Here is a 24,567-nt window from a genome sequence, read left to right as displayed (position 1 = left end):
TTGAAGGGCATTCATTGTAGCATTCAAGGAAAGAATCAAAGCCAATCTGTAGTTTGAGAGTGTGTGTGTGAGGTGGAGGTGGGGGGTGAAAAGTCATGAACAACTAACTGAGCACATAGGAAGTACCTTCATTGAGAGGTGCATTGTGCAGTTGAGGATTGCAGGGATGTGTGAAGGAATCAATCAAAAAGGAATCACTACAGTGGGAATTCAGTAAGCAAAGCACTAAGAGAAACATTGTTTATTTTCTCCATTGGGTTTTATTACCTCAGACATTTCTGAACCTCTCTGACCCTCAGTTTCTTCCTCCATCATTCCTATCTCCTGTTAGGATTATAAGGCTTGAATACTTTGGGAATCAAGTTATATCCCCCAAATGGTGGGGGATATGTTGTTCCAAAGACACCCAGTGGATGTCTGAAACTGGGGTTAGTACCAAACCTTCATATACTGTTTTTTCCCTGTATGCACAGCTATAATAAAATTTAGTTCATAAATTAGACACAGTTAACAACTAATACTAAAATTCTAACAACATACTGTAATAAAAGTTATTTTAAACTGACAACATTTTATTTCTGGAAATTTCCATGTAATAGTTTCCAATCAGCAGGTAACTGAAACCGCACTTAGCGCCTAAGGAGGACTGAGTGTATGAGTGAACTGAGCATCGGCTGTGCGCTAGGGTCTGTGAGAAGGCACCCCGAAGGCCACAAACCTTAAAACCAGATCCTGCCCTCCAGAAGCAGATCCAGGAGGGCCAATGTGCGACGCTCCAGGGATTCTACTACCGGGCGTAGAAACAGGGAGGTTAGTTCTGATTAGACCGCAAAAGGCCTGCTTTCCTCTTGGTCTCCGGAGTGGAGAAGAGGGGTGGGCCCAGGAGGACTCCCCCGCCCGGCCCCCAGTAGCTCCCAACCGCCCCGGAACGGTGTCCCGCGCAGGAAGCTCAGCGCGCGACCCCAGACCCGTCCCGCCCCAGAGCAAGCCCCAGGCTGGGGGCAGATGCCATAAAGTCATCAGTGTCAGACTGGAAGGAGTCAGGGGCCGAGCAAGACCAGTCTCCCCACATCCCCTGAACTCTTCCAGGTGCGGGGACAGGGTAGCCTGCACGCCAGTCCAGCCCGCGCACCTGGCCCACCAGCTCCGCAGCCGCCCCAGCGCTCTGGGTTTCCAAGGCAACAGGCATCCTCCCCCTCCCCCCGCCTCCCCCCCGCGCCTCTCCCGACCCAGCAGCGATTCGGGCGCGCCACCTGGCGGCCAGCGGGGGCCGAGGGGCGGGCAGCCGCCCTGGTAGCTCCGTGGCACCCTGCGGACTCCCTCTGGGCGGAATTTTGGGCGCCCACGCTCTGCTCTTGCCCATCTAGTCGCGAACCCGGGAGTGGTGAGTGTGCAGACGTGACTCGGCTTTGTACCGTGAGAGAGCGCAGGTCGTTTCAGGATGCTTGTGTTCTGCTGTAAAGTGAGACGCCTGGAGTGGTGGGTAGCGACTGTGTGCTTGTGGTGGGGGTTTTGCCCGCCTCAGCCCAGCTCGTCTTTCTGCACCGGGGCAGCCCCTCTTAAACTTTCTGGAGTTCAGATAGAATGGCAGACACCTGGACTAAATAATATAACTTTTAGCTCTGCAAACTCCTAAACTTCAAGAAAAACAAGAAAGATTCCGTTTTCCCCTTCTTTTCCACTTTTCGTAACTCTGACCTGAGAGGGGGGTGGAAAAATCCCACACTGACATTCTATAAAGTTCCCCTTTGCTCTGTGGCATTCTTTTGCATTCTCTGCCTGAAGACAGTCTCTTAGATCCAGGAAGCACCTACTTCCCCTAATTACATCTCAGTCATTTATCCTTTTGTCACAGGAAGACAGAGGTGAAGCTCCTTCTGGCTTCTACTTTCTTCCCAAGTCATTTATTTGGCATTCTTGAACTAGTTTTTTAAAAAGTAGGTTGTCGTGTGTGTGTTTTAATTTATGCTGTTAAATTAATAACACTTTCAAGAACTTCTTAAAGGAAGAGAATCGAAGAAGTTAATAGAAGTATTAGCTTTTAGTTAAGGGAATTTTTCTCATCAGTAAAAAACCATTCAAAAACTTATTTGTTCTACCTCATTTAAACCTCCCTTTGCGTAAAATATAAATTATATGTCTAATAAGTAATTTGTGATCTATGCACCTAAAAGGTTTTTTAGTTACCTGATCTTTCCTAAAATAACAACAGGTGGGATTGTAGAGTAAACTCATTATATTAAGTAGAGCACAAATGCAGGAGAAGAAGAGCTACCACCAAGAAGTTTTAAAGCATAGAGTTTTTTTACTTAAAAGGAAAAACTGATTTTTTTTTTTTCAGCACACTGAATTCATTCCCACATCATTTCCTATAAATCTTAGGCCTGCTTCTTTTATGAGTCCCTGGGCCCATGTTCAAAAATGTACTTTTACCCTATCATTTATCTCCTGCTCAGTTTTTCTTACAGTGTTTGCCAGTTGGTGGTCAAACAGTGAAACCAGATAAAAAACATTTGTGGAGTTTCCTCATTTGACCTTGATTTTCTGTTAGTCTTGCCATGTTGAATGATGCACAAATAGAGGTAGAAAAGTATCTATGGTATAAAAAGCCCAGTACTCTGTTTTTTGTTGTTTTTGTTTTTTGGGTTTTTTTTTTTTTTTTTTTTTTGGCAAAACCACAAAGAACCTGTTTGGTATGAACAATTGCTAAACATCTAATAGTTTAAAAAAATTGCAGGATCTGCTGTGGGCAGTGCTGCATGTGTGTTATCCCAATGACCAGGGAGGCAGAGGCAGGAGAGTTGCAAGTTCAAGGCTATCCTGGGCAATTTAGCAAGACACTGTCTCAAATTTTTAAAAAAGGACTGGGATGAAGCTCAGTGATAGAAGGCTTGCCTAGCATGGGTGAGGTCCCAGGTTCAACGCCCTATACTGCAAAAATAAAATTTTAAAATTTGCAGGGCCTTTTTTCTTTTGACAATATGATTTTTAAAAACTACAAACATACTTGTTTATGCCTTTTTAAAAATCTATTTTCATTAGAAATTACTACCTTTGCCAATAGACAAGGCAGTCAACCAGATATTAGTGCTAAATAATCACAATAATTTCTGGAGACCCGAACTAAAGATTAATCTTTTGACTTTGCAAGCTGCTTCAATATTTTACTGACAGCAAAGTTACTTTTCTTATCCAAAAACTTTGTTCATGACAAATTTGAAACAAATCAGTGCTTTGCAAAAAAAGAAGAAAAGAATGTTGTGACTCAATATCCATTGCTATGTTGCAATTTTATAAAATGGGAGTTTCTACTTCATTTGTAAGAGTCACAGTTTTTCCCTTTAAGCCTGGAGCCATATCCCTTCAATCGACTTCTTTTCTTCATCTCTTTGATACAAGTTTAGCCTGAATCACCAGAACTCTGGCAAAAAAACATCACATCTTTATTTTACCCCTTCCCTCCTCTTCCTAACTAATTTTGAAATTATTTTCTTGATCTCTTTGTTTTCTGTGAGAAAAGAGGAGCACAGGATGGTAAGCTAGAGTTTCAGGTTCCCAGGAACCTGGGCCAGGGGATGAATTGTGTCTGAGGACTTTAGCATATAATGTCATGAGAGCATTCAACAACAATGAATTGCTGTTTCCCTGTAGCAGTTTTAAAACGTGACCAGAAAAGTGATGACAAAAGGATAAAAGTATACATCAGTAGAACATAATACAAAGTCCAAAAGTAGATATACATATTTAGTCAATTGGTTCAGACTACAGTGCCAAGGTAACTCAATGAGGAAAGGATAATGTTTTCAACAAATGCTACTGTAACTGTTGGATATCTATCTGGAAAATGAACTTGATCCTGACCAAAAACATGCTTTTGTGTGTGTGGGTGTGTGTGGTACTGGAGATTGAACCCAGAGGGATATAGCACTCTGAGCTATATCCCAGCTTATTTTTTATTTTGAGTCAGATTCTAAGTTACCAGAGTTGGCCTTGAAATTATGATCTTTCTGCCTCAGTCTCCTGAGTAGCTGGGATTATAAGTATGTGCCACTGCACTGGGTCCACACAAAAAATCAACTCCAAGTGAATCATCAACTTTAACACACGTGCTAAGACTAAAATTTCTACAGTAAAACAGGAGAAAATCTTGCAACCTTGGGTCAGAAATGATTCCTTTTTATATAGGACATAAACACGTTGTTTAGCAAAGGGAAAAAAATAATAATTTGGTCTTCATCCAAATTTAAAATTCTGCTCTTTAGTTATTTTGAAGAATATGGAGGATCCAAGATGGCGGACTAGAGGGAGGCTGCGTTCCTTATCACTCCATAACTCAGGTTTCAAGCAGAGGATATCTATTTCTGGGTGAGGCAGTTTTTGCTGCTTATTGATCCCCTGCTGTTTATCGTATTTGTCTACTGCGATCACTTGCAGTCTAGCAGCATATTGACTACTTTTTGAGTGCAGATTGCTCATTGACTGGTGCCTATCATATGCCATTTGCCACCTCTTGCCTACCCATTGCCTGCCTTTTACCTACTCATCACCTACCATCCAAGGTTCACCTGCTGATTGTCCGGCAGTAGCCAGCAGACTGACTGAAGACCACAAGTCAATCACCAGCTGCCTGCTGTTGCCTGGAAGTCCACTGTCGCAGTACCTGCAGGTTTGGTCACATGTGGATGCCGCCATTTTGATACAACAGCCAGGACCTGTAGGACTAACCAAGGGGCTGGACTAACCAAGCCCCGTCTCCAGGACCCCTCAACCAGACAGAACACACCCCATCTCCAGGATCCCTGCCCAACCAACTGCACCCACCCCCAGGACTGCTGGCCCACCACATGCACACTCCAAGCTGCAGCTCCCCATTCGCACATTTGGAAGCCAGACATCCTGGATTATCCTGGAAGCCATAGCTCCCATTGTTAGGTGGGGCGAATCCCATCTTGAGACGCCTGCTGGAGACTGGAAGATCATTGTCAGGCACCTCTCATACATAAGGCTATTGAAGACTGGGAGGTTTGAATACTATGACTGTTATAGTGCAGATTTCTTTTTTCTTTTTTTTTCTCCTTTTTGAAAGTATTTGTTTTATTTCTTTACTTTTCTTGCTCTATTTTCCTTTTGTTTACCTGTTTCCTCAGTCTCTTTCTCCCTTTTCTCATGCTAATAACCAACTTCTTTTGTTGACTACACTTTCACTCTTTCTATGATCTAGAACTTCTATATTCTCTTTTATTATCCCATTAACAGTTACATCCTACACCCCTCTCCATCCTCTTTGTCCTCCATTAGAAACTGCAGAACTTATTGCAAATCTATGTTATACTGTAGATAATAATTGAACTCATTCTGTTTATTATGACAATATTGTTAACATCTTCATAGGGGCTATTTGGTTTAGGGCTGCATATTGTCTGTACTGGGTGCTGCTAATATTGATCTCCCCCTTAGAGAAGAGATTTTGGAAACCTGTAGGATCACTATAAACATATGGGGGGAAACTGCAATACCCCAGATCTGCACTGCTAGAGAGGAAGATACATGAACAACATGAAAAAACAAGGGAAGAAAGTGTTCCAAACAAACCAAGATTCTATATTAATAGAATCCAATGAAAGCATGGTAGAAGAAATGTCAGAAAAGGAGTTCAGAATATACATAATTAAAATGATTCATGAAGCAAAGGATGAAATAAGACAGCAAATGCAGGCAATGAATGATCACTCTAATAAGCAGTTGAAAGAGGAATTGCAGGAAGCAAAAGATCTTTTCAACAAAGAGATAGAGATTCTTAAAAAAAAAAAAAAAACAGAAATCCTTGAAATGAAGGAAACAATAAACCAAATAAAAGCTCAATGGAAAGCATCACTAACAGACTGGACCACTTGAAAGACAGAATCTCAGACAATGAAGACAAAATATTTAATCTTGAAAACAAAGTTGACCAAACAGAGAAGATGGTAAGAAATCATGAACAAAACCTCCAAGAACTATGGGACATCATGACAAGACCAAATTTAGAAATTATCAGAATTGAGGAAGGCACAGAGATACAAACCAAAGGAATGAACAAACTATTCAATGAGATAATATCAGAAAATTTCCCAAACCTGAAGAATGAAATGGAAAATCAAATACAAGAGGCTTAGAGAACACCAAATGCACAAAATCACAGTAGATCCACACCAAGGCACATTATAATGAAAATGCCTAACATTCAAAATAAAGATAGGATTTTGAAGGCCGTGAGAAAAAAGCATCAGATTACATATAGGGTGAAACCAAATATGGATATCAGCAGATTTCTCAGTCCAGACCCTAAAAGCTAGGAAGGGCCTGGAACAACATATTTCAAGCTCTGAAAGAACATGGATGCCAACCAAGAATCCTATACCCAGCAAAACTCACCTTCGGATTTGAAGGTGAAATAAAATCCTTCCATGGTAAACAAAAGTTAAAAGAATTTACAATTAGAAAGCCTGCACTATAGAATATTCTCAGCAAAATATTCCATGAGGAGGAAATGGAAAACAACAATGTAGGTCAGCAAAGGGAGGAACTACCTTAAAGGAAAACCAATCAAAGGAGAAACCAAGTCAAGTTAAAACCCAAAAAGAAGCCCAAATGACTGGGAATACAAATCATATCTCAATAATAACCCTGAAAGTTAATGGTCTAAACTCATCAATCAAAAAACATAGACTGGCAGATTGGATTAAAAAGAAAAACCCAACAATATGCTGCCCTCAAGATACTCATCTAATAGAAAAAACATCCACAGACTAAAGGTGAAAGGATGGGAAAAAACCTACCACGCACACAGACTCAGTAAAAAAGCGAGGGTTTCCATCCTTATTTCAGATAAAGTGGACTTCAAACCAAAGTTAGTCAGAAGGGTAAAGAAAGACATTTCATACTGCTTAAGGGAAACATGAATCAGGAAGACATAATGATTGTAAATATTTATGCCCCAAACAACAGTGCATCCATGTACATCAAACAAATCCTTCTCAATTCCAGGAATCAAATAGAACACAACACAATAATTCTGGGTGACTTTAACACACCGCTGTCACCACTGGATAGATCTTCCAAACAAAAACTAGACAAAGAAACCATAGAACTCAATAACACAATCAATAACTTAGACTTAACAGACATATATAGAATATTCCATCCATCAACAAGCAAATACACTTTCTTCTCAGCAGCACATGGTACCTTCTCAAGAACAGATCATATGTTATGCCACAAAGCAGCCCTTAGTAAATGCAAAAAAATAAACTAAATCATCAACTAAATGACCTAACATTACAGCTCAAAACCCTAGAAAAAGAACAGAACAACATCAAAAGTAGTAGAAGACAGGAAATAATTAAAATCAGAAATCAATGAAATTGAAACAAAAGAAATAATTCAAAAAATTGACAAAACAAAAAGTTGGTTCTTTGAAAAAGTAAACAAAATAGATAAACCCTTAGCCACACTAACAAAGAGGAGAGAGAAAACTTAAATTACTAAAATTCATGATGAAAAAGGAAATATCACGACAGACACCATTGAAATACATAACATAATGAGAAGCTACTTTGAAAATCTATAGTCCAACAAAGTAGAAAATATCAAGGACATTGACAAATTTCTAGAGACATGTGATCCTCCCAGACCCAACAAGGAGGACATACACAATTTAAACAGATTGATTTCAAGCAATGAAATAGAAGAAGCCATCAAAAGTCTACCAACCAAGAAAAACCCAGGACCAGATGGATTCTCAGCTGAGTTCTACAAGACCTTCAAGGAAGAACTCATTCTAATACTTCTCAAAGTATTCCAGGAAATAGAAAAGGAGGGACCCCTTCCAAACTCATTCTATGAAGCTAGTATCAACCACATACCCAAATCAGACAAAGACACATCAAAGAAAGAAAATTTTAGACTGATATCTCTGATGAATATAGATGCAAAAATCCTTACAAAAAATCGTGGCAAATCACATATGGAAACATATTAAGAAGATAGTGGACCACGATCAAGTGGGGTTCATCCCAGGAATGCAAGGTTGGTTCAACATATGGAAATCAATAAATGTAATTCATCACATCAATAGATTTAAGGTTAAGAATCATATGATTATTTCAGTTGACACAGAGAAAGCATTCGACAAAATACAACACCCCTTCATGCTTAAAACACTAGAAAAAATAGAGATAGTAGGAACATGACTCAACATTGTAAAGGCTATTTATGCTAAACCCACAGCCAACATCATTCTTAATGGAGAAAAACTGAAAGCATTCCCTTTAAAAACTGGAACAAGACAGGGATGCCCTCTTTCACCACTTCTATTCAACATCGTCCTTGAAACTCTAGCCAGAGCAATTAGACAGACTAAAGAAATTGAAGTGATACAAATAGGAAAAGAGCAACTCAAGCTGTCACTATTTGCTGATGACATGATTCTCTATTTAGAGGATCAAAAAACTCCACCAGAAAACTCTAGACCTCCTAAGTGAATTCAACAAAACAGCAGGATGTAAAATCAACACACATAAATCTAAAGCATTTTTATACATAAGCAATGAAACATCTGAAAGGGAAATGAGGAAAACAACTCCATTCACAATAGCCTCAAAAAAAATAAAACACTTGGGAATCAATCTAACCAAAGAGATGAAAGATCTCTACAATGAAAACTATGGAACATTAAAGAAAGAAATTTAAGAAGACCTTAGAAGATGGAAAGTTCTCCCATGTTCTTGGATAGGCAGAATTAATATCAAAATGGCAATACTTCCAAAGGTGTTATACAGATTTAATGCAATTCCAATTAAAATCCCAATGACATTTCTCATAGAAATAGAAAACGCAATCATGAAATTCATCTAGAAGAACAAAAGACCCAGAATAGACAAAGCAATCCTGGGCAGGAAAAGTGATGCAGGAGGTATCACAATACTAGACCTTAAATGCTACTATAAAGCAATAGTAACAAAGATAGCATGGTATTGGCACCAAAATAGAGAGGTAGACCAATGGTACAGGATAGAAGACATGGAGTCATATCCACCTAAGTATACTTATCTCATACTAGATAAAGGTGCCAAAAACATACAATGGAGAAAAGATAGCCTATTCAACAAATGGTGCTGGGAAAACTGGAAATCCATATTCAGTAAATGAAATTAACCCCCTATCTCTCACCCTGTACAAAACTCAAAATGGATCAAGGATCTAGGACTTAGACCTGAGACCCTTCACCATATAGAAGAAAAAGTAGGCCCGAATCTCCATCATGTTGGCTTAGGACCAGACTTCCTTAACAAGACCCCCATAGCGCAAGAAATAAATGCAAGAATCAATTAATGGGATAGATTCAAACTAAAGAGCTTTTTCTCAGCACAGGAAACAACCAGTAATGTGAAAAGAGAGCCTACAGAGTGGGAGAAAATCTTTTCCATACACACTTCAGACAGAGCTCTAATCTCCAAAGTTTATAAAGAATTTAAAAAACTTTACACCCAAAATACAAAGAACCCAATCAATAAATGGGCTAGGAAATGGGCAGACACTTCACAGAAGAAGATATACAGGTGATCAACAAATGAAAAAGCGCTCATCATTCCTAGTAATTAGAAAAATGCAAATTGAAATCACCCTAAGATTTCATCTAACTCCAATTAGAATGGCTATTATCAAGAACACAAGCAATAATAAATGTGGATGTGGGGGAAAAGGCACACTCATATATTGCTGGTGGGATTGCAAATTGGTGCAGCCACTCTGGAAAGCAGTGTGGAGATTCCTCAGAGAACTTGGAATGGACCCACCATTTGACCCAGCTATCCCACTCCTTGGTTTATACCCAAAGGACTTAAATCAGCACACTACAGTGATGCAGTCACATCAATGTTCATAGCAGCTCAATCACAATAGCTAGATTGTGGAACCAACCTAGATGCCCTTCAACAGATGAATGGATAAAGAAACTGGTACACATATACAATGGAATATTATTCGGCCATAAAGAAGAATAAAATTATGACATTTGCTGGCAAATGGATGAAGCTGGAAAATATCATGCTAAGTGAAATAGGCCAATCCCAAAAAGCCAAAGGCCGAATGTTTTATCTGATAAGTGCATGATGCTATATAACGAGGGGCAGTGGCTAGGGGAAGAGAAGAATGAAGGAACTTTGGATGGTGTAGAGAAAAATGGGGTGGGAGGGAGTGGGGGACAGAAAGATAGTAGAATGAAACAGACAGTATTACCCTATTTATATTTATGATTACATGAGTGGTGTGAATCTACATTGTGTATAACCATAGAAATGAAAAGTTGTACCCCATTTGTGTACAATGAATCAAAATGTGGTCTGTAAAAATAAAAAAAATTTTAATAAAAAAATATACGAAAAAGCCAGAGTCTGAAAAAAAATACTTGCAATACATGCAGCTGACAAAAAATCAGTATCTAGAATTTATAAACAACTCCTAAAACTCAATAATAATAATAATAACAATAATAATAATACTACTAATGCCAAAATATGTCATTAGATATGTGAACAGATATGTCACAAAAGAAAACATATCCTTGACCAATTAGCATATGAAAAGATATTCAACATTATTAGTCATCAGGGAAATACAAATAGAAACCATGAGATAAAAACACACCAATTAGGATGACTGATCTTAAATTGACTGACAATATCCTACATTGACAAAGGACGTGGATAACTGGAACTTTCACATATTGCTGGTGAAAAAGTAAAATAATATAACTGTTTTGGAAAATAATTTGGTAGTCTCTTCCTACTTTAGCCTCACTTCTAGGTATTCATTCATTCAGGAGAATTGAAAATGAATGTTTATAGAAGCTTTATTCATGATCTAAGTCTGGAAACAACCTATATCTATCATCAGGTACCTGCATAAACAAAATGTCAAATATCAATACAAAAGAATACCGTTAGCAATAAAAAGGTATAAACTATTAATATTGATAATAATGTAAATGAATCAAATGAATCAAAAGAATTGAGCTAAGTGAAGAAGCCAAGTGTGAAAAACTACATGCTGTATCACATGAAATTCCCGAAAAGTCTAAAGCAGATCAGTGGTTGCCTACTTCAGAGAGGTGAGTGAGGGGATTGACTGAAAGAGGGCAGGAGAGAACTTTTGGGGAGAAAGGCAATGCTCTGTATTTTGCTTGTGATGGTGATAACTATAGTGTTTGTATTTTTTAAAACTTACTGAACTGTATATTTTAAATTGAAACATTTTATTATAACTCTATAACTTTAATTTTTCCAAAATAGCTTCACATTTTTTGATACCCTCCTATTAAGAGATAGAGTCACTGCTCCCTCTTTTTGAATTCTGTTGATCTTTTTAAAAAAAAAAATTTTAAATTTGTTCTGATTTGTTTAAAAGGCTATTGTTTCTCCATCATATGCTTTTTAATTATTTTATTTGTTATAATTAGTTGTACATGACAGTAGAATCCATTTATACATTTTGATAAATCATACATAAATGGAGTATAATTTCTCATTTTTCTGATTATACATGTTGTAGGATCACATTGGTCATGCAGTCATATATGTACATGAGGTAATAATGTCTGTTTCACTCCACTATCCTTCCTACCCCCATACCTCTTTCCCTCCCTTCACTCCCCTCTACCTAATATAAAGTAACTCTATTCTTCTCCAGTTCCCCCACATTGTGAATTAGCATCCACATATCAGAGAAAACATTCAGCCTTTGGTTTTTTTGGGTTTGGCTTATTTCGCTTAGCATGATATTCTCCAACTCCACCTATTTACCAGCAAATGTCATAATTTCATTCTTCTTTAAAGCTGAGCAATATTCCATTATATATATGTATATGTCACATTTTCTTTATTCATTGATGGACACCCAGGTTGGTTCCATAGTTTAGATATTGTGAGTTGAGCTGCTATAAACATTGATGTGGCTGTGCCACTGTAGTATGCTGATTTTAAGTCCTTTGGGTATAAATCGAGGAGTGGAATAACTGGGTCAAACGGTGGTTCCATTCCAAGTTTTTCTGAGGAATGTATACACTGCTTTCCATAATGGTTGCACCAATTTGCATTCCCACCAGCAATGTGTTATGACTGCTTCAACTAACAGAGTATGGTGGAAATGACTCTTGTGTTCTTTCTGAGGCTAGATCATAAAAAGTCATGCCAACTCCTCCTGGCTCTTTTGGGATTCTTGCTTTGGATGCAGTGGGCTACCATATAAAAAGTCCAACTACTATGGGGCAACTATGCTGAAGAGGCCAAAAATAGGCACTGTAGTCAGCTGTTCTAGCTGAGTCCATCTTCTAGCCCAGAGAATGCCAGATACATGAGTGAAGTCATATTGGATCTTCGCACCAGCCCAGGCATCAGCTAAGTGTTGCTGAATTGATCTCGGTTCATGTCATGAGGAGCAAGAGAGCATCAGTTACTAATCTGTGGGATCTATGAAATACAACAAAGTGTTATTTTAAAACAGTTTTGGTAGTGTATCAGTTACTTATTGCTGTATAACAAATTACTCCAAAATTTAGTGATTTAAGACCACAATAATTTATTAACTCACCATTGTTGTCAATGAGGAATTTGGGAGCAGATTGACCAGGGGGTTCCAGCATGGTGTATCTCATGAGTCAGATGTTGGATAGATTCTACGTATGCCTGAAGGAGTTTTCAGTCTAGGTGGAAACAGGAGCAATCAAATTAATAGCCATTTACAACATGGAGAACTCCCAATGGGGACATGAAGTAGCATGCCACAGAAAACCTCACCCAGTCTTAAGGGTCAAGGAAAAATTCTTAGAGAAAACAAAGTCTGAATTTTCTTTTTTTCTTTTCTTTTTCTTTCTTTCTTTCTCTCTCTCTCTGTCTTTTGAAAATGTGCTTTATCACATAATATATACAATATTTACATTGCTTACCACTTGAAATGCCTCAGAAAAGCAAGGTCTGAATTGAGACTTGATGAGCAAAAAATTAGTCACCTTGAGGTGTTGTGAAGAGGGGATGGAACAGAGGGCCTAGAATATTATGAAGGCCTAGAAGTAAGAATGAAAATGATAAGGTCCTAATGGAGCTAAGGAAATTTATCATGGTTGTGTTATAGGGCCCTCAGATAGGAGAGGAGCAAAACATGGTAGAAGAGGCAGGCAGGGACAGGTCACATCGGGTCCTCTGAGGTATGCTAAGGATGACAGGCTTATTACTATGACAGAAGTTTACTTTGGCTATTGTGGAGGCGGGTGGAAAGGGTCAGGACTGGGTCAAGTTCCAGGATGAACTCCACTGACCACAGTTTCAATCTTTCTTTTGCCTAAGGGCCTCTCACTTGTGTCCAGTTTCTGGTCCAAGAAGCATGTCTCAGATAAAAGTGACCAGCAAAAGGAATGACCTCATCTCTCTGGGTCACGTTGTCAGCTTGCCTAATCTCTGGCTCCCTCTATGACTCAGGTAAGATACCCACCCCCACACTGAAACGTAGTCTATGAAACCCTATCATCGCCACAACATCAACAAACCTATTAAAAGAATTAGAATGTATGCAATAATAAATACCACCTCACATCTGGAAAATGAGGCAGTATAAATTCTAACTTCCATCTTTTAAGAACTACATTTGTTTTTGCAGAAGGAAACAAAAGGACATGTTCAGGAATATCTACCAATATTAGCAATCCCAAAGTAGTACACTGCATTTTAATTTTGATCTATTTATTTTCCAGTGCTAGGGATTAAAACCAGGGCTTTGCACATGTGAGGCAGGTACTCTACCACTGAACCATATCCCCAGCCCTTTCTATTTTGATTTCCAAAAGAGTCTTACTAAGGTGCCCAGGCTGGCCTTGAACTTGCATTCCTTCTGCCTTAGTGCCTCCAGTAACTGGTATTACAGCATGCAGCACTGCACTTGACTGTGCACTGCATTTTTAGGGGAATAATGAGTTTGGGTACTATTCCCTACACATTTCACATGGTTTAGAGTACATATTTTATCTTTTACATGACACACTAGTTAAGAAAACAACTGCCAGAAGGCCACATTATATTTTTTTCATTTAAATGTAATGTCCAGAAAAGGCAAGTCTGCAGAGACAGAAACTGAGACTTCAGCAAGGGCTATACACAGTAGGGTCACCAGTAGAGGGACCACTTGGCGGGAGAGCTGTCCATGTAAAGCAAAGAGCAGCTGACCAGGGCATTGCAAACAACAATCTTTGGACGCTGAAATTGGAGATTCTTCTACTGACCGCAGTATGAACCACAGTATGGGAACTGCCATTGTGGGATCTGGCAAGACCAAGAGTGTTTACAGAACCACATGTTGTTAATGCATCTTTTTAAAAAAGAACATGAAATTTGCAATCCGTGTGGATTTTTCTGAAGCTGCCTCCTAGTTGTGTGACCTTGGACAAGTTACTTTGCCTTTCTGTACCTCAATTTTCTCCTCTGTAAAATGACATAACATTGCACACCTGTCAGAGCTGGCACAGAGTAGACTTTCAAAAAATGTTAGATTTCTCTGGAACCTCTTCTAAATTATTATATGAGAATCCCAGAGAGTATAAGAATGTCGATCTCTCCACAGTCATATTACCAAAGTGCCTTGAGAGGGCTTGTTCTACCCTGTTTAGCATTCATATTTGGTGGAACTCAAATATATACCTCTGACCCAGGTTCAAACTTGCCCATCTAGCTTCCTATTCAGTATCAATGTTATAGTTTGGGTCTGGAATGTTCCTCAAAGGTTCATATGCCTTGAAGGCGTGTTCAGAGGTGGAACTCTTGGGGAAGTGATTGGATAATTAGGGTTGTGACCTCATCAGTGAATTAATCTATTGATGCATCAATATTTTGATGGCATCATTGGCAGGTGATAGAAACTGTAGGAGGTAGGTGAAGCCAGTGAGAGGAGGTAAGTTTGGGAGGCATGCCCTGGAGTAGTATACCTTATCCTGGGTCCCTCCCTCCCTCTCTCTTTCTGCTTCCCTGCTGCCACGAGATGAGCAGCTTTCCTCCCCCGTGCCCTTCTGCCAAAATGTTCTGCCTTACGCCAGGCCCAAAGTAATAGAGCCAGCATGGACTGAAACCTCTGAAACTGTGAACCAAAATAAATCTTCTCTTCCTTGAGTTGATTTTCTCAGGCATTTGGTCACAGCATCGAAAAGCTAGCTGACTAACAGAATCAATTAGATGTCTCACAGGCACATCATGCCCCAAACTCATTATCTCCCACCCGCTCCAATTTTTCTTTCCTCCTCAAGACTGTGTTTGATAGTAAATGGCACCAACAGTCATTTCGATATTTAAGCCTGAAGTTTTAGAGTCATTCTAAACTCACCTACAGATCTCATCAATCTTCAAATTTTGTCAGTCTACCTAGAGATTTTGTATGTTAAACCCATTCATTATTTTTTAGCCAGACATTTTTGTTGAGTAGCTACTATGAGTTAGACTGTCTATATTGCCAGAGACTCACTCCCTTGCTTAAGATCTCACGTGGCTTCTAACCCATCCTGGTGTGGCCAATAGTGGCCTTCAAGATCCAGGCCCCAGAATCACAGGCTCTGGGACAGGAGTCCCCTGTATTTCTCCTTTGCTAGCAAAGCAATAAAACTTTCTTCTTTTTCTCAAAACCTTGTCTTTGTTATTAGATCGGTGTCAAGGATGAGGACAGATTTCGGCAACAAATTTGGCAACCATGAAGGGACCTGAGAGCAACCCCTGTTTTAGCTGCAGGTGTGGCTTTCCAACCGACCCCCACTTCTATGCTGAGGATGCAAGGTAGCTGATGAGTTTGTTGAAAACCAACAGCTGGAGAAATTGGGAGACACTGTGAGTTTGCCTCAGACCAAACTGGGGGAGCTGTTCCTGTGAGCAAAGGGAGGGGCCGAGGAACCATCCCAGCAACTGCTGAAGATTTTTTTTGCTTCAGGTAGTTCTCACCTTCTCTCCCTGAACTGTACAAGTTTCTCCATCAGTTGCTTTATTTTCAGAAAAAGAAAACTGAAATTAGGAAAGTTGTGACATCCTTGGTCATTTGTTAAGTCCCCTGGTATGCACCCCGAGACCCTTGATTCCACACATCTAGTTCCTCTTTGTGGGAACATCCCGTCCCTCTTTCTGGGGATATCTGTGGCACCAGTGGTGTAGGAGTCACGGTTAGGCAGGACTCGAGAACCTAGGATATTTACTCCCTTTTGATCTGTTCTAGGTTTTTGTCTCTTTGTTGGCCTTGGGTTTGGGAATTCTCTCTGTGTTGTTGTTTGTTACTGGTCTCTTTAAGATTTGGGCAACACTGTGTCAATTTTCACCAATGGTCCCTTGGGAAAGATCCTGGCTGACTGGGCCATGTATAGCTATAAACCTATGACTAAGAAAAAGATGGTGTTTTACAAAGTCTGGCCAGCCGATATGTGTTCTGGAAGGGGAAGAAAGGTGGCCACTGTCTGGTACTCTGAATTACCATACGATCTTGCAGTTGGAGCTGTTCTGCCAGAGGTCAGGAAAATGGGAAGAAATCACATATGTGCAAGTTTTTATGTTCCTACATAATAAGGAGTCTGAACATCCAGGGACTGAGCTGATGGTGCAGAAAAAGGCACAATCTCTAGTGTGTGAGGATAGCAGAGAGTTGGTAGAGAAAGCTGAGGAGGATTTGATAAACTTAAATATAACAAACCCCTTCAGTCCTAATTCTAACCTGGTGCCTGACCAACCAGCTGGTCTGGCACCACCTCTGGCTCCCATTATCTCTCTTAATCCCATAGGGAACCATCCACATGAAGGGAAGATGGACAAAGAGGGGTTCCTGCTGTTGGCATCACAGGGCTATGACTCAGGGTCAGGATAGCCTCCCCATCTAAAGCCTGACAAGGCACTCCTTTTGGCCCGGGAGTACCCTAAGGCAATAATACCCCATCAACATAAATGCACAGGAGTACCAACCAGTGAGGAATTACTGGATTTACAGTCCCTTATCAATGTCTGACTTGATAAATTGGAAAAATTCAAACCTAATCTATCAAGAAGACTCACAGAAAAATGGCTGAGTTATTTAATACTCTTTTTGCCACTCACCACCCCAACCTGGGCAGACATACAGACTCTGCTTAACATGTTATGCATGGCCGATGAGCACCGACTAGTGATAGGGCAAGGGAAGAAGTTCAGAATCTCCCTGCTGAAGACCCTAATCACATCCCTGCACCAGCAGAAGCAATTCCTATGAGGGATCCCAAATGGGACCCAAATGTGGCAGCAGACAGCACAATGATTCATCATTATCAGAAATGTCTTTTGGTGGGACCCAAACAGAAAAGTTTTTAAATAAGATTTAGGAATTACAGCAAAAGATCAATGAGGACCTGTTGGAATTTTTAGAGGGAATTTATCAGGCATACAGGAAACACACAGATGCAGATCCAGAAGCCCCTGAAACCTTCAATGGGCAAAGTGCCCCAGACATAAGGGGGAAACTTTAGCAGGTAAAAGGGGCAATTGGTATGAACCCCTCAAAGCTGGTTGATATCATCTTTAAGGTGTACAATTCCTGAGGGGAACAGAAACAAAAATCAGCACCTGTTTTACTGGTAACCCCTGTAAAGGGAGGCTTAAGAAAATCCAAAGGAAGCGACAGGAATTGGCGCTATCCTTTAAAGCAAAACCAGCTTGCTGACTGTAAGGAGGAAGGACACTGAAAAAAGGACTGTCCAGGGAAGCAAAGGTTCCTAGGACCAGATAACTCCCCTGAAAAAGAAATGGTTCCTGAATCCAAGGCTCAGATGCCAAGTCCAAACCTGGGGCTCCAGGCCTCCTTGGTGGAGGCTTCTATACCAATAGCCCCAGAGGAGCCCTGGGTAAAATTGACAGTGGGAACCCAACTGATTGACTTCCTGGTGGGCACTGGTGCCAGTTATTCTATTGTAAATTCTAAATTGACCTCCTTAAGCACTAACATGCTGGCAGTAGTTGGAGTGACAGGCTATGCTGAGCATCTTCTATTGCTCCAGCCCCTTGAATGTAAACTGAGAGGAAAAAAAATTAAGGCACAGTTTATGCCAGATTACCCAATCCCTCCCCTGGGATGAGATTTGTTATGTAAATTAAATGCACAGATAACATTCTCACACAAAAAGCAACAGCTTCATCTGCAAGTAACTCCTGAAAATGCACTTCAGCTCCAGCTTTTGCTTCCTAACCAGAAAAAGGACCCAAACCCATCCTATTGGTGGTAATGGGAAAACAGATTAGACTTGTCTGATCAACCTATTACAGAGCTGGACTTGGACCTTTACACAAATTGAAGCAACTTCACGGACAATGGCCAGTGAGTAGCTGAATATATTATGGTCACAGGACAATAGGCTGGGAGAACAGTTTGGTTAGAAAGCTGAGATTTTGGCTACCTTGACTCAGACAGTTGATTGCTGGATCTGCCTTCTAAGAGCCCGATCTTCTATGGACCATGGTGACTCCTTTGTGCATCCAGTTACAAATTTTACTCAGATCCTGGATGCAGATTGGACATCAACATGGGACCTCAGAGCTTACACCGTTATGTATAGTGTTCAAGTAATCCAGCTGAGAGGGTCTTCAATGTTCCCTGTCTCGCTCTTCCTCTTGTTGCATCTAACACCACTTTTCTGGTCCATAGAGGAATACAAATTCCAGAATATCTCAAAATGAGATCCCCTCTGGAACAAAAACAACTACCTTGGTGTGTACAAAATATTGTACAATTTCCCACAGAGAAAATTACAGCAGTAACTGATTACTCTTTCCCAGGCCATTCTTGGACGGAATGCACAGGATTTAAAGTTGGGGATTATTTCCTCATTGAGGACCTACTGCATTTCTTTAAAGAAACAATGGTTTTCTGTGCCCCTGCAGGACATGTGTTTGTCTATAAAATTAATAACTATCCTAGAGCTGCCGAATGCCTCAAAAACTTCACAACTCCTACCCAATGTTTTCTAGGAAATTTAGTGACACCATTTTCAATTCATTTCTTAAAGAAATCAGCTTACTGGGCAAGCTCCCTAAAGCTTTTTACTTGAATGGCCCAGGACCTCCTGGAGGAATTCCTGATGGCAATGAATACTTTTTTGGTTACACTTTATTACTCTTGTGGGGAATTGGGTTGTACTATTGGGTCCTCCGAAATCTATCAAAAACTTTGATCACTTTGGCCAATGAGACAACCTTGTCCTTCTCAAATTTACAGACTTCTCTGGACTCCTTGGCCAAGGTAGCTCTAGATAACTGCGTGGAATTAGACTATCTGTTAGCCGAGCAAGCAGGAGTTTGTGCAATAGCTAATACATCTTCTTTATATTAACACCTCCTCACAGGTGGAGACCAGTATTGAAAAGATCAAGCAACAAGCAACCTGGCTACAACAGACCCTTGACCACCACACATCCCTTTTGGATGGGATGGGGATAGGCCTAACTGACTGGTTCTCTAGCCTCTTCTCTTGGAAACCAAGAGAAATTAGGTCTCTTTTACTAGGTCTTCTCCACCTCATTCTGACGACCCTGTTCATCACTGCCCTTGTGTCTTTCTGTTTACTGACTCTGTTGCTGTTCTACCCTTTGCAACTATGCAACAAAAACCCAGAAGAGAGAATGGCAACAACAAGTAAAAAAGCTACCATTCTAAAGATCGGCTTCATTGCCCCTTTCCAACAGGAAGTAGCTTGGAGATGTTGTAGTCCACTTTCCATAGTAATGGAAGCTAGAAATTGACAGAGGGGAAACGTAACAGGGGTTCACTTGAGCTTTGACTGTATCCCTTGTCGCCGTAAAACTTACACGTTTTTTTTTTCTTTTTCCCAACCTTCTCCTCCCTGACCTTCTCCTCCCTGATCTCCTTTTCTCTGACCTTCTCCTCTCTGACCTTCTCCAACCTGATCTTCTTTTCCCTAACCTCCCCGCTGATCTTTTCCTCCCTAATCTCATTTCTCTGAATTACCTCTTTAAAAGCCGCCTATTCCTGCCGGTGGGCAGAATCACAGACTGTGCGACAGAAGTCCCTTGTTTCTCCTTTGCTAGCAAAGCAATAAAACTTTTTCCTTTTTCTCAAAAAAAAAAAAAAAAAAAGATCCAGGCCCCCCCATAGGTCTAGGTCAGTTATATGTTGATTGGGTCTCCCAAAAGCATACCCTGAAATTGGGGTTTGAGTGCAAGTCGTTTATTTGGAAGGTGGTTTCAGAAAGCCCTGAGGAAAATTGGAAAATGAGAAAGGAGGAGAAAGAAGTCATGTCAGGATGTGTTAATAAACAAGTTACTGAGAGATGGGCACCTGGGACTTAATAGCAAGGAGCACCCTCAGAATTGTCCCACAGAGGGTGAGGAGGCTTGTTGTTAGACCTCATTTGTCATTGGTTGAGGACTGCTTCTAAGAGCATTGATTACCTACAACTTAGAGCTTGCAGGAAAAGACCATGCCTCTGCCCACTGTGAGCCAGTGAAGTCCTCCCCCAGGACTGACATCTAGAGATATTGGTAGAAGCCCTTTGTTTGCCTTCTGAATGCTGAGGAGTTTTGAGAAGGAACTCCGGCCTTAGGGAGTCACTACAGCTATCAGAAATCATTTTACCTCATTTTTTTAGCTCTACTTTTCCTTGAAAGGACTCATTCAGTATCACTTTTCTGGTACTCTGTTAGCTCTGTAAGGCATAGATAGGGTCTCTCTGCTTCACCATTATACCACCTGTGCCTAGCACAGGGCCTAACATGTAAAAGGTGCTGAAGAATTATTTAGGGAATATTTGTATATATGAATAAATGACTGTCCTTTCCAGAAAATAATCCAGGCATGTCATGCTGTGTATCTAACAAATGAATTAACCATGTATAATAAAATCTCTAAGATATTGTGACATCTGATGTCACATAAATTACTGACATTTCTTAATAGCCAATTAAGGATCTTGCTAGCTTTCTAAATAAGGCTTAGTATTAAATTTTTATCCCTTTGCAGTAAAAACATTCCTAATACCTTTTTTCCCCTAGACCTGGACCACTCCACACATGGTGCCTGGGTTAGAGAGAATGAAACATGCCTATCCCGTCCCACGTGACAACAAACAGGTCACTCCGAGAATCTCTAGAGATGGCTCCTCTCTGCTTATCTGCATGAAGGGAACAGGTGGAACACACAAGAGTGGTGACACACAGCTTAGACTTTATCCTGTGGGCAATGAAGAGCCGTGGAAGGATTCCCGTCATGCTAAAGCAGGACTTCAGAAAAATTAATGAAGCAGTAAAGGATTGGAGAGAGACTTGAGACTGGGATGTAAGGTGGGAGGGAGGAGGCCTGAGACAATGTGGTTGACAAACTTTGTAACTATGTGACACAGACAGTGTGTCACTATAGTAGTTAGGGACAGAGGAGTCACCTCAGTGAGTTAATCATAGTAAAATATGCAAATGTACTTTAGGTTTTTAACCCCCTCACAAACCGTTTCTTATCTATCTTTGAGGTTATCCTTAAACATTAATGAGGTGTTTGTAAGAAAAGTATTAAGCAATCTTAGAGGTCCCCCTGAAAATAATCAAGAAATCACACAGTTGTTTAAAGCATTTTTTTGTATGTTCATGGAATAATGTATGAATGTCCTCTGTATATATCACATGGCCTTCTTTAAAATGAATAAACCTGCTTCCCTTAAAACTATAAGTTAAGAAAGTTTTCTTTCATGTGTTCTATATCTTCCTTGTGGTGTTGGTTTCCATATGTGTGGAGATACCTTTATATCTATCTAATCTATATCTCTCCAGAGAAAATAACTTTGTGTAATGCAAAATATGGATACATTCTATCTCCCCTACAATAATATCTTTCTCCTGGCATTACCAGATTTTCCACTTTTCACAAACCTGTCCCAATTCTGTATTTGAGGGGAAAATACATCACTTTTCATCCTTATTTATTTTTGCCACAGTTTTTGTAGGTTGACAAGTTTCAGTGACCATAGTCCAGAACCTCTAAAGGTTTAAAACAGTGGCTCTCAACCTGGGTACCTTTGTTCCCCTGGGCTCATTTAGCAATGTCTGGAGACATTTTAAACTGGGAAGAGGCAGGTACTACTAGTATTTAACAGATAAAGCAAGGGATGCTGCTAAACTTCCTACAGTGCAACCTCTGATCTAAATTTCAATATTGCTTAGATAGAAAAACCCTGGTTTAGAAAAGACCAGTTTCAGAAGGGCAACTATTATGGACTAACAGAAAGTAAAGCAAATATGTTCCATCATCATTTGCCCATTCTTTATCTGCTCTTTTCAGTGGAGAGAGGCTTCCTTCTGAGGGAGGTCTAGTCATTATAATGTGTATTCCTCCACAGTAGACATTAGGCATGGAACCATCACCTCTCTAGCCGGAGGCCCTTGCCTTGCAGTAATGAGGTTTAATTTTGTTTTCAGCAATGATCAGGAATAGGTCGTCCGTATGGTTTCCCTGCTTCACCATTTTGACTTAATGAGAATGTATTAAGGAAAATGGGGAAACTAATTAGTTTGCCACAACAAAACACCCACAAATTGGGTGACTTAAACAACAGAAGCTTTTCTTCACAGTTCTGTAGGCTGGAAGTTACAGTTCAGGGTCCTGTCAGGGTTGGTGCGAGGTGAGGGCCCTCTTCCTGGCTTCCAGATGACTGCTTCTCATTGTGTCCTCACATGACCTTTCTGCTATTTACACAGGGAGAGAGGGATGCCCAAAAGGCCCTATCTTCAAATATAGTCACTTTGGGGGTTAGAGTTTCAACATATGAATTTGGGGGGGTTGTACAATTCTGTCTGAACAGGAGCATTGCAAATAAATATGGGATATAATGATGACTGAATTTGGAGCCTGATTCTATACATGGAAAGTTAGAAAAAGAATGCATAGTGACTACATGAGGAAATTTTGAATTTCCTAGCCATATTTGGGGATGATTACAGAAAGGAACAAAATGTTGGCACCAAACATATAAGCAGTTTTTGTAACGGTGAAACCATGGAATGGGTGGAGAAGGAGTCACTTCTAAGAGTTAAAAAAAAAAATGCTAGGAAGAATGTATGTTGGGGCTGGGGATATAGCTCAGTTGGTAGAGTGCTTGCCTCATAAGCACAAGGCCCTGGGTTCAATCCCCAGCACCACAAAAAAAAAAAAAAAGAATGTATGTCTATGTGTCTATGTATATCTATCATCTAAATATATATATATATATATACATATATGTGTACATATATATGCATGTTTATGTTCATATGTGTGTGTATATATATACATATATGTATATGTATATGTGTACATAATACACATGCATACTTCCAGAAAGATCTAAAGTTGCTTTATCACTTTGGAGGCATAAGATTATGTATAACTAAGTATATATTAAATATAATATATAATATAAGCTCATAGCTATTAGCCAGAAATGTTTTCTTTTTCAAAATTACTAATTATTTTTCTTTTACTTCTCATACAATTAATCTCTTTGTTGTATTGTCAACGACCACAATGTATATCTACCTTGAGAACTTGGGGATGTAAGAGGCCTATTTATAGTAGGATCCCTAAGGACCTTGGGAGAAATGGTAGAAGAATACATTTAGGAATATCTACCATAATTCCCATGATATTGTTATCATCATTACTATTTTATATACCCCATAGTGCCATATATACATACAAATATAGCACTATGAGATAGAGACTTGCAGTTGAACACAGCAAAGTTTCTCTCTTCTCCCTGCTGAAACCTCGATAAATATGTATGTGTGTTTTGGGGATGGAATGTAAATTCACAAAGACAGAGAATTGGAAAGGAGACATCAGCAAATTGGAAATTTCAGAAAAAAATTTTGAAAGGCAGAAAATTAGAGTGGAGAGATGACTTGAATAGAGAAAGTTGCTCTCTAGAGTCTGTAGAAGGACACAGGACTTAAAGTGGTACTGGAACCATGCTTTAAACATATGGGGTTTATTACACATCCATTAAAGCCCCCCCTTCTTCTTTTTTTTTTTTTTTTTTTGCTTTATGATGTGTAATTCATTAAAAAAATCACAAACTTTTGATGTGTACTTCTTTGGGGATTTGAACGTATGCACACACTTGTTATACCATTACCACAACCAGGGTGTTGAACATACTCTCCAACTCTTCAAATTTTGTTATTTTTCAAACTGTTTTAAAAAAAAAAGCCACCAACAATGAGTGTAATGGAATACATAAATTAATTCTGGTATTTTGGATAGCATATTATTCATTTAATAATTTTTAAAATGAAAGATTCTATTTCCATTACTTGGCTTCTGTTTGGGGACTATTAGTTTCTCATTTCCTTTTTCTTGGAGATTTGCATTGCAGTTTGACAAAGGTTGATGCCTTCACTGCTGAAACTCCACTCCTCAAATGTAAATATTTGCTGAAGGTTAATCTTGCTTTGACAGTAAAAAAGGAACTTATCTGTATTTCAAAACTGGCAGATGCTTTCTATAGTGGTGCCCTGAA

At 39.7% G+C, this 24,567-nt stretch overlaps 1 long non-coding RNA gene and 1 other non-coding gene across 3 annotated transcripts; both read left to right on the top strand.

Annotated features, from left to right (window-relative positions):
- Positions 1 to 1,264: 1,264 nt before the first annotated feature.
- On the top strand, positions 1,265 to 21,726 carry LOC124959894 (uncharacterized). 2 transcript variants are annotated; one of them, XR_007104003.1, is made up of 4 exons: positions 1,265 to 1,384; positions 13,380 to 13,511; positions 15,713 to 15,893; positions 21,077 to 21,726. It is a non-coding gene; the product is annotated as an uncharacterized LOC124959894 (long non-coding RNA). The 2 variants fall into 2 exon arrangements; XR_007104002.1 differs by having other exon boundaries at positions 15,713 to 15,993.
- A 1,412-nt stretch (positions 21,727 to 23,138) lies between these two features.
- On the top strand, positions 23,139 to 23,212 carry Trnam-cau (transfer RNA methionine (anticodon CAU)). The gene has a single exon. It is a non-coding gene; the product is annotated as a tRNA-Met (tRNA).
- The last annotated feature ends 1,355 nt before the right edge of the window (positions 23,213 to 24,567 follow it).

This window comes from Sciurus carolinensis, chromosome 11 (genome assembly GCF_902686445.1).
Source record: "Sciurus carolinensis chromosome 11, mSciCar1.2, whole genome shotgun sequence".
Classification (NCBI taxonomy): Eukaryota; Metazoa; Chordata; class Mammalia; order Rodentia; family Sciuridae; genus Sciurus; species Sciurus carolinensis.
The sequence above is the reverse complement of the archived record's forward strand: the minus strand, read 5'-3'. Positions and strand labels throughout refer to the sequence as shown.